This window comes from Notothenia coriiceps, unplaced genomic scaffold (genome assembly GCF_000735185.1).
Source record: "Notothenia coriiceps isolate Sejong01 unplaced genomic scaffold, NC01 NC01_scaffold00037246, whole genome shotgun sequence".
NCBI lineage: Eukaryota > Metazoa > Chordata > Actinopteri > Perciformes > Nototheniidae > Notothenia > Notothenia coriiceps.
Window position 1 is genome coordinate 16703272 of NW_011369947.1, and position 10749 is coordinate 16714020.

Sequence of the window (10749 nt, forward strand, 5' to 3'; positions counted from 1 at the left end):
TTGGATATAATCTTACAGGTTATCAGAGAAAGCCAGCAACGGGACAAAACCGTCTCCAGACGCTGTAGCAGTGGACTCTTCACTTCAGCACAAGACATAAAGTCCACCTCCCGTGAAAAGCCTTTCTATGTTCCTAGGCTGGATAACAGTAGACTCATAGGTAAGCTGATAAGATTTATTTTTAGGACCTGATCATGAAAGTATAATCCCCATTTTACTGTGGGAGACAGCTGTCATTTGTCTGTACATCTTATTTAGAAGTCGGTTGACTTGGTGCATACATGTTCATTCAAGAATAATAGAGCATAAAATAAGTTTTGCCAAGTTATAAATGTTATTTTGCAAGAATGTGCTTAAAAGACAGCATCCATTGCTCAGATCCTTCAGTCTTAAAAGGTCCAGATACGCATGTAATAATATAGGCTGGCTTTGTCTTTATCTTAGCCATGTCCAATGTGTCATACTTGGTGTTATAACTACTAAGAGATATATTTTCCCCACCGTCTTGGACACATTGCACATTGCAAGTGATTGATGGACAGATACGTGGATAGGTACTATAGGTACTCATCTAGGAGGAGCATCGTTGCACCGAACTTGTGAATGATTAATTCAGTGTGATTCATTGTGAAATCTCGAACAAGAATGATGACCACCCACGCACGAACACAAACACACTGTGACGTCCCAGAAAGCGTCTCCAATCGCAAGCATCTCCGGGAGACATATCAGGCACAGCCGAGAGACGAGACTATGGTTGAGTCACATTCATGTAATTTACAGCGCAGTATCAAAGCCCCTCCTTTAGACTGTGAGGAGACTTTAGAACCGACCAGTCCAAGTTACTGATTCCAGCTTCTACCTAAATAAATGATCAATATTATTCTCAATAAAATTGAATCTTGTTTATTCTTCCTGACATTCCTAGTTGTAAAGATGCATCTGAAAAAATCATTTTGGTGCAGCTCAGACTTTATTGGCTCAAATAAATCATTATGTCCGGACTGGAATGAAGCCAGTAAAGTGCATCTTTGATTCATACATCTTCAATTATCGGAGATGCAAGGTAGAAGGCTTTCCCAAATCAGACTGTAATAAAGAGAAAGACACATTATATGGCGGCAACAGATAAAGTTTAGGAGGTAGTCTAGGCTTGTGCTTCACTTCATGTGAGTTTAATAAGAGCCAAGTGATCATGATGTGTTGTTTATCTGCAACCTCAGATACTCTCTTCCATCACTGTCCAATAGACCATGTTTTTGAGATGTTGCACAGGCATTGTAAAGCTCAAAGTCTCTGCCCCAGCTTATACAATTGGAAAAGTACCTTTCTCAGACCACTGACTGGATGGAATTTATCTTTTGAGGATATTAAAAGCTGCAAATTAGCAACTGGTGCGTGTGACACTTCCAAAAGATCCATGGTCACGCAATGATAGATGTTTTGAACACAATGAGGGGGAAGGAGAAACATCTGTAAACCCACTGATGTGTTCACCCTGTAGTTGGTTTTGCGTGTTACTCAGAAGCCATTGCTGTGTCTTCAGAATGACATCTTGATCGTAAACAGAGAACAACAGGGAACCGTTTATTTCACAATCGGTTTTATCTGTTACGGTTTCTCTTTTCACTGGTACGCCACAAGATTTAAGCTTTAGCCTGGCCCCCTTGACCTTTTGTATATAATTCTTGTTGACATGCATTTATTAATGCCCGGTAAAATACCAATAAACTCCTAAAGTACAAATCGCATTAACTGGCTTTGTGTACACAGGCTGCCACTTTCAATGTTCACATCTTGGTCTTTTGGTTTTGCCTTAATGGCCCATGTCTACATCTCTTTTTAGAACAATCAAATCTATCGAGTTTCCTATAGGTGTGTTTGTCCTTTTTTATTTGGCTTATGATTATTTGGAGTTTGAATACATTTCCAAAATATCCTTTGCTAGTTTTTTAATTGGCCAAATTGTTCTCTTTCATCCTCTTCCATACAGTTACAGCACTACAATGGTCTGGGGGATAATTTAACGTCAGCACTGTATGGATGCATGGATTTATTCTGATAAGCATTAAACTCCCAAACAATAATCTCCTTAGCTTGTTAGAGTTGCCAATATGGATTTTGTGTAGAAAAGAGGGGGTGGGGTGGGGATTACCATTGCCCATGAAATACCCCGACCGACACCAGTGACATTGACAATCATCGTCATCATAACGACTGTGTGACTATTTTAAGTTCTCACTTGTTGTAAAATGATTGTTGATTGACAAGCTAACAGTGATTTTCTTTTCCAGAAATTGTTCCTAGGGATGTAAACATGAAAGGAAAATTCATTCAGCATTTCACAGGTAAGAAAATCACAATCGCTAACAACATAATGAGGGTAAAGTTTCAACCTTGATTGCATTTCACTGACGTCCTTTCCAGACATTGCAAAACTATTTTATCTAGCAAACTTTTCAGAGCATAGTTGGCGCGTTTCCTGTGCAACTTTTGGCTGGAAGTTCTTAGTTCTTAGGTTTCCCTTTTTAGAAAATAATACCTGTCGGTGAACAAACAACATACAGTATGCTTAGGTGTTGGGAGGTTCATTAACACTGGAACTGCTGTGGGTCAGAAAGAGGTTTGGTGTTAGCTATAGGGCAGCAGTGCAGGGAAACAGCACATGGTCTAAAGCCGACATAATTAAGTTGAAGCCAGTGCAAGGTTAAGCTGATTATTTGTCTCAGGTCCTGTGAGTAGACTTCATTATTGGTGTGAAAATCTGAAAGTTTAAATGTTGGTTCAGAAACTCTTAGAGGTGATTATATCTTAAGACTCAAGTCCTCTTTTCACTCAGTCCAGTTGAACCCTGACTCCTTAACCATGTCTGCGATAGTGTACTGCACACTGTGGATCACACACAAATGCACCTAACTGAGAATTTGTTATGCAGTACAAGCAGATTAGATAGAGAGGAAGTAAAAAAAAAGCCCTTGAAATATGTTTCATGTTGCCTGATAAGACCTTTTCTATTAAGCAGGACCAGTCAAGTTCTCGTCGGAGTGCAGAACACACTTTCATAGACTTTATCACAACACAAGGGATTGCTCAAGACCAGCATGTACGTATGCTTTTTTTCCTCTCGTGTTTAAAATGTATTCCAAGAGCAAATGTTTTCTGCTTTTTTCAATCAGATTCTTGTGGTTCCCATATAAAAAAATTTTGTTGTTGCCATTGTTGGAACAGTATTTGTTGTGTTTTACTGAGTTGGGTGGGGGGTTTGTTTCTTTCTTGTTGTGCTCTTCTGACTGGTTAAATGGGTGGGGCTTCACTGCAAAAAAGGTTGAAAATGTGACGTACTTCCACGCATCGATCAGGATTTTAGCAATATTTTAATCAAGATGTGATCACAGTTGGTTGAGCCATGCCTACAATGTCCTGTTGGAGACTAACTGAGTTTTTGAGTGCTAAACAATGCAAGAAAATTCAAAGTTTACGTTTTTTTCTCTACTTTGACTCTTGACTTTTGGCATTTTTAGTCATAAATACTTTAGAACATTTTAGAATCAAGTTTTAAAGACCTTGCCAACCATTTTGACATGCAGATTAATGTTCAATACTGACATTTGAAGGGTTTCTACTGAATGTAGTCAGGCCTTGTTGAAATGCTGTGCAACATTTAAAATATCATATTAATGCTCTGTCAAAAATGAATATGGATCTAAAACAAAATGATCCGTGGTTCCCAACTGTTTTACATATTACAATTGTTTCTTAATGACCAATTACCACAGGTTGCATATTTCTGTGATTTGCAAGAAGCTCAACCAAAAAGTTGCCATGCATTGCAACCCCTTGAAGGGACCCAAAACCTTAGGTTGGGAACCACTGATGCAGAAACACCCAGAGCTATAACCACAGTTAGCATACTGAAAATGATTGCAGACAATTCTAGTGACAGATTGATGGTTACACTTGCCTTTATTGTGGACAGAGTAAATAAAAGAGAGAAGCTCATCTTGTTGTGCTGCGTCGTGCATCTGTGAGGCAGTCATGTAAGCATCAAGTCAGACTTAAAGCATAATAATATCCTGCTGCGACATACGGTAGTTCAGTTTTAGTCAGACAAGGAGACGGTATGGAGACAATCAGGATCCATTTGTTAGACTGGAATGTAGAGTATTTTATAATACATGGTTCATTTAATCATGATAATATTACCGATGATATGAGCATGCAGAGCTGCTCCGTCAAATTCACATTGCAACTTGAACTGTATATTGCTCAACCTCTGACGACTGTCATATGTCTTTTTTATTGATTTGAACATTTCCCTCCCTTTGAATGACATTTTAATGTTGAGAACAAGTAAGTGCATTATTTTAAAAACTCAGTTATCACCTGTATCATTGTTTACAGCTCAATTAGTACGTGTAAGGATGTTTTCCAGAAGAATCCAGCTATTTAGAGAGGGAAATTATATTGTGTTGCTTTAATTATTACAAGGTGGTATGATAAAATAATAATAATATTTTTGTGGCTTCTCTCCAATGTCTTTTTTTCAGATTACAAAAGATGTGCAAGATTGCTAACACGATTAGCAATGAGCCCTCTCTGCATGCAATCGTAGATGTTGCATGTGAGTAAAAGTGTTTTTCTCTTCCTGGGTGGGGATTAGTTCACTCTAATAACTTGTCAACATCCTTTAAAGTGTCAAATGGTAAATAAATGAATTACTCAAGACTTATTTTACTGTTAACAAACAATTAAATTAATCCCAATAATGTTTAATACGTATTTAATGGTATGATTTTGCTGTTCTATCGTTTTTTTTGTGTGATTTGAAATAATTAGAAATGGTTGTATCATAGCTGAAGATAACAATTACATTCTGATTACATTTGTAAACGATTAACAGTTTACTATTGCAAACATTATAGCATTAAATATGCTATATTTAGGATTTGTTGATGATTATTGAATAATTTGCAAAACCATACCAAATATCTGCTCCAATAAGCGTTTGAATGTTTTAACTACAATGTCTTGAAGGGGTTATCAAAACATTTGCTAATCATTAACAACATTGAATTTATGTTTATGTTTAAATGTTTTGTGCAACAGTCATCTGTTAAAATACCATAAATTACAACTTTAATAATAATAAGTAAATCAGAATGTCAGAATGTCTTTGTTAACAGTCAAGTATTGAAAGTTTATTAGCTATCAATTTACTATTTATAAATGATGGTTATTTAAAATATTTAACACAGGTCAACTGTGAGTGTCAAAAATATTACCTTAACACCTCTTTTAAGACAAGGCTAGGACTCAGACTATTGCCTGTAGTCATTTTAGACGTAGTCCCGGTCATCCCTTTGTTAGGATGAGTGCAGATCTGACCTTTAGTAGGTCAAGCTGGAGAGTGATTACTGCGAAAAAGTTCATCTACACAGGTGGCCATTTCAGTTTTTCACAGTATAAGATTTACTGGTGTGTATAAAATCTGAAGTAGCTGACACATTCTCAGGTATTCAGTTTAGCAAGTGAATCGGATAAAATATCTCTACTGTTCTGAGAAATCTGACAAAATGTATATCACTATCTGCTTTTAAAGGCATATAAAGTGATTCATTATATCATTATTTAGTCATCCTGAATGAGCTTCGGCATAACATCGAGGAAATCCAGCAATGGCAGGCCAGTAATGACCCTCTTAAGAAACTGTCGACACTACTCTCTTAGAATAGAGGATGTTAAGATGTGTCTTTTAAAATACCAGACAGTATTCCTCTTGAACATAGCTTGCAGAAAGATATTTACTGTGATCTAATTTAGCGTTTTCTTATTTCTTTTCAGGTTCCAACATAATGGAAGAGGGATCATTGTGTTGCCATGGAAGTGCCTTCAAATCCACAGCAGTCATATGAACATTGTCGAGTTTATTGTGTTTCTAATTTTGTTGTCATTATTGAAATTGCTGATGGACATTGTTGAAACAATGAATGGATGTGCTTTTTATTTTAATGTACCTGTATGTACCATATATTTGTAAGGAACCATTCATTTAATATTAAATACACCTATTTATTGAAATGGTATGTATATAATTTTTTCACAATCATTCCAAATCTGATTATTGTGGTTATAAAAGTCATATCTGGTGGAGAGGAAGCGATTTTTCTCCTTAAATATGAATTTATTTTCTGCTACTATGCTGATATCTTATTCAGAAATTGGTCTGAGAGATCCGTCATCTCTTTCGTTGTCTTCATTACGTTTGATTTGGCACTTGAGTGATTGCTGACAGAGAGAACATATGGAATGACAACAGTGGTGATTATGCACTGCAGTATTGAACAATAAAGAATATTGAAGCACAGCACATTTTGCTATTATTGGAGCTGAAGGGAATCAGAGAATAAGGATTCAGAATAACTCCGTCAAGTGTTGAAATGACGGCTCAACATTCATCCCAGAACTCCACTCTGTAAACATTTAAAAAGCGGTAAACAGAATTGGCCTTTGTTACGAATTGGCTGCAGTGGGAATACTGTTTTCTTTTCTTTCTGGCTCGAATATGAATTTATTATTTTTCAGCACCTCATTGAAGCAGCTCTCTTTCCCCGTGCCTTAGATGTTTCCATGGCTTATTTCCCTCTAAAAACAATTTGATGCAAAAGTTCTGGCTGTCAATCGAAGCTGACAGATCTCTTGGACTCAACAGGATGTTGAGCAATTTGATCTTGAAAGAACCAAATATACAGTACTTTGGATAAGATCAGAAAACATTAGAGAACGTCTTAAGTAATCACATGTTCAAGGAATTTTACATTTGAAGTTTTTAGCGGAGATTTATTTGTGGAAATACAGTAGGTATGTGGTTGAGTGAAATGCATTTTTTGACAGCATTTCTCTGTGTTGGAATTCAACAGACACTGAAATGTAATGGCTGCCAACATGTATGTAGATTGAGATTTAGGAAAACATTTGAGTGGTCTCAATTTCTTTTTTCCAGAGCTGTACATTTCTGTGTAAGCAGATAATCATTGTTTTACCTTTTTCCCGAGTGTCTTTTTGCCTTTGCCAAATAGTTTTGGCAAAGGTTTCTTTGATCCTATCCTCCTGGGACCCAGCCCATTGATACATGTCCACTGTAGTGGACATTTCGTTAACATGCATCTCATGTTACTCTTTTGAGCTACTCTATAAATCCCTGATGTACTGTACAGCGGACATCCTGGTCTTTCCAGTGATATGTCATTGAAATTGCATGCTGGGAAGTTCGTCTTTCTTTTCATCCAAAATGGCTGGCATACCAAAAACAAATTGTTATAGAAGCAGGAGGAGAAGTCAAATATTGTTGAATAATTCAATGATTCAGAAAATCATTATGTTCTTGTTTATTAACATGTGAGGAACTATATAATTAGTTCTGAAAGCAATTAAATAATTCAAGTTTTCAAATAACAGCTCTTTTATAAATGTCCATTTTAGTGGACGTCAGGACCATCTTCATGGACTTAATGACTCAATATTGTTGCAGGAGACGGAACTGAAGCAGACATTTTCTGTACCAGATAGTTCAGGGAGATTAAGATGTTGAGCTCTCAGATGATGAGAGAGATGAGGATTTCACACCTGGGATAGAAGAGGGTCACAATGTTCAGATCAATTACTTATTCATGTTTTAAATAAAGGTGAATATATTATTGTATTAATATCACTTTATAACCATAATACATTACATAGTCTATCTGTTCATTTTGGCTGTCTTTTCAAACTAAAATGGTCCCGACGTCAAATTTAATTAAATTAAAAAAGTCTAAATTGCAAGATGTTTTTTTAACCCTAAATAGGTAGGAAATCAGAAAAAAAGGAAATTGGAAGACAATTTTTTTCCTCGGGTCCCATGAGGAATGAGGCTTAACTATTTCCATCAAACCTGTTCCAGATCATCGTAATCCAATGAAGGAAGTGTGTCTGCTATAACAGACCTCCGGCAACAGACCACTTGTTAATGGTTTGAAATTGGATACACTGCGAACATAATGTCTAACTTGTGTCAGTAAACAATATGTATGAGATTTGTAAGAGGTTACAACTCACTATCTGATTTCAATGGATAAAGCTGCCATATAATGCGACTCTTGATCATTGTTTATTTCTGCAGGAGGGTTTAAATGAACTTCTCTTACAGTAACAGGGTGCCCTAAAGTCCTGACACAATAAACAGGATGTAACATTCTTCTTCTTGTCATGTTGTGTCATGTGGATAAGTGCCTGGGGAATCGTTACAGTGATTGTTTTAAGGGTGGTGAAATAAATATTGGGCCCTGCACAAATGATGCTGATAGACTATAGGTTCTGAAGGAAACATCCAATAAGCCAAAGATTACAGCAGCTCAGTTCTCACGCCAGCATGTCTCTATAGACTCTGGATTGTGCATTATTCAACACAGTTTGGCTTATTAAGAGATTAGTAAAAGAAAAAGCATTCTGGGGAAGTAGTCAGTTCAAAAGGTTGAACTGAAAATCCATTAAAAAAAATCATGATACCTTTGGTCCATGCAGTGTTTCCAATTTTATGTAAGATGGCTCTTGTTCTGAAGGGCCATAAAATGTACAATTGTCTCTCTCCTACAAATCACAGCCTCCTCAGGAGCAACAGGAGAGTCCCTCTAAGAAATGCTCCATCATAACTGCTAAAACAAGGACTTTTTCTATCACCCTGTATCATGATTACCTCGGACAATTAATGGAAACGGGTGATGTTTTCGGCCCAAGCTATAAAAGGATTAGGAAGCTAAAAATATGACTTGCACCACACAGAGAGGCACTGGGGAACCCTTTCCCTCCAGGTGGGCAGGGCAGGGACACCAGATCCTAATCTGAGGAGGATATCACTTATCTGGAGACAAACAGCATAGATTAGGAGAGGAGACAGAAGATGCTTTGGGGACAGCATGTGGGAGGGCTCTAACACAATTACACACAAGCACCAAATCCCTCCTCTGATACCTCAGAGAAATGCTGGTGCGATAAATAGTAAACAGAGACCAAAGCCGGGCCATTTGTTTCCTGTCAGACTGCACCCGGATGCTCCAAAGCTCCTCAGCAGAGACAAGACACACCTCAATGTTTGAACTAAAAGCTAGTCACAACATCTGCACTGTTCTTTTAAACAGATTGAATAAGATCTACAGCTTTGTTATCCTTTATTCACTATTAGCTGTGATTTTGACCTGACAATGACACCAGTCTTGCAGCAGATGTTGACATTTTTAAGCAAATTCCAGGTGTAAGTAAAACCAGCTCACCGACTTAATGGATTGCCCCGATCCTTGCTTTAATTAATTCTAAATCATACACAGTTTTGTTATTTCATTACGCCTTTGGCACTAAATTAAATATAACACACGGCAACTATTCAGGGAAGATTATGACGTCGAGCATCCTAACACCTAAACATGGCTTCTTATGACGTATGTCAAACTCCCCCCATCCGCAGAATAATTTTGTGGCAAAAGTAAACACTTTAATCCAATTTCTTAGACCCCAAAGCCTCATTCAAGCAAGAAACCTTATTTATAGTTATTGCAGTAGCCTTGATGGCTGTAGAGCTTTTTGATTCACTTCACGTCTCATGATTAATTCATGCCTCTTCATATGTCTTATGTTGAATGCTTGAATCCCTACATGAGTCACCAATAATATACATTGAGATAATACAACCTTCATTAGGGATGAGACAGTTGAAAGATGATTGAATTGTGTTCGTCACATTGAGCATTGAGAAAGGAAATGGAGATGTCATGGATGTGATTGACTTTGACAGATTGAATAAAGACAGCAGCTTCTATTGTTTCCTTGTGTGTCGTTGAAAATATGTTTTGGATATGTTTTATCCCCACTCTGATCTTTTGTGTACTCTGGTCCACGTTGCAAAAGATAGTTTGATGGGAAGTGAGTTGCTGCCGCATCTGTCTGTGCGCCAGCTGCAGCGTCTTTGATCCCCTGCGCTGGAGGTGTTGGCACGGGTCTGCCTGCCACCCCCTCTGCTGCCCCACACTGATTGTGCTCTGACGCCTGCCATGGCTCAAACATAACTGCAGCGATTAACTGCAAGGCATCTTTCAGCTGAATGTGTGTTTTCACCCCTGCTTGTGACAGTTGAGAGTAAATCACAATTAGCTTCGAGTTTGCTTCATTTATTGTGTGTAAAAATGATACAAAATGTAATTTATCAAATGAGGTAAAAATAAATGCCTCCAATGCTCAAAGGGGTCTCTCTCTGCGCCACCAAGCACTGATGTTAAGAGCCATTTATATGTTGTCCTATGCATTCGTCATGATGCATCATAACTGAGGCCTCATTTTACATTTGACTGACAGTTTAACATCTTTTAAAGAACAGATTTGCTAAAGAGGCATTACACAAGCTGTAATCTTCTTAACACTACCCTCATCAAGTCATTTCAAGTCAATAAGAATACATTACAATACACGTTTCATTCATTGCCTGTGAGATTTATTCTCCTTCAAGAAAGGATTTATTTATTTTTTAGAAAACATAGTGGCAGTGTTCAGAAGGATTAATGTTTTTAGCTTAAAACACCTTGTACTCTGATACTACATAGTCTTTTACCAAACAGTTTATATTTAGGATAAATTACAGTTACCTTAAGAGCAGATTCATAAAAAACGTGCATACAAACAAACACAAAACCACCATCACTCTGTGGACCGCTGAGGTATTGAATGATT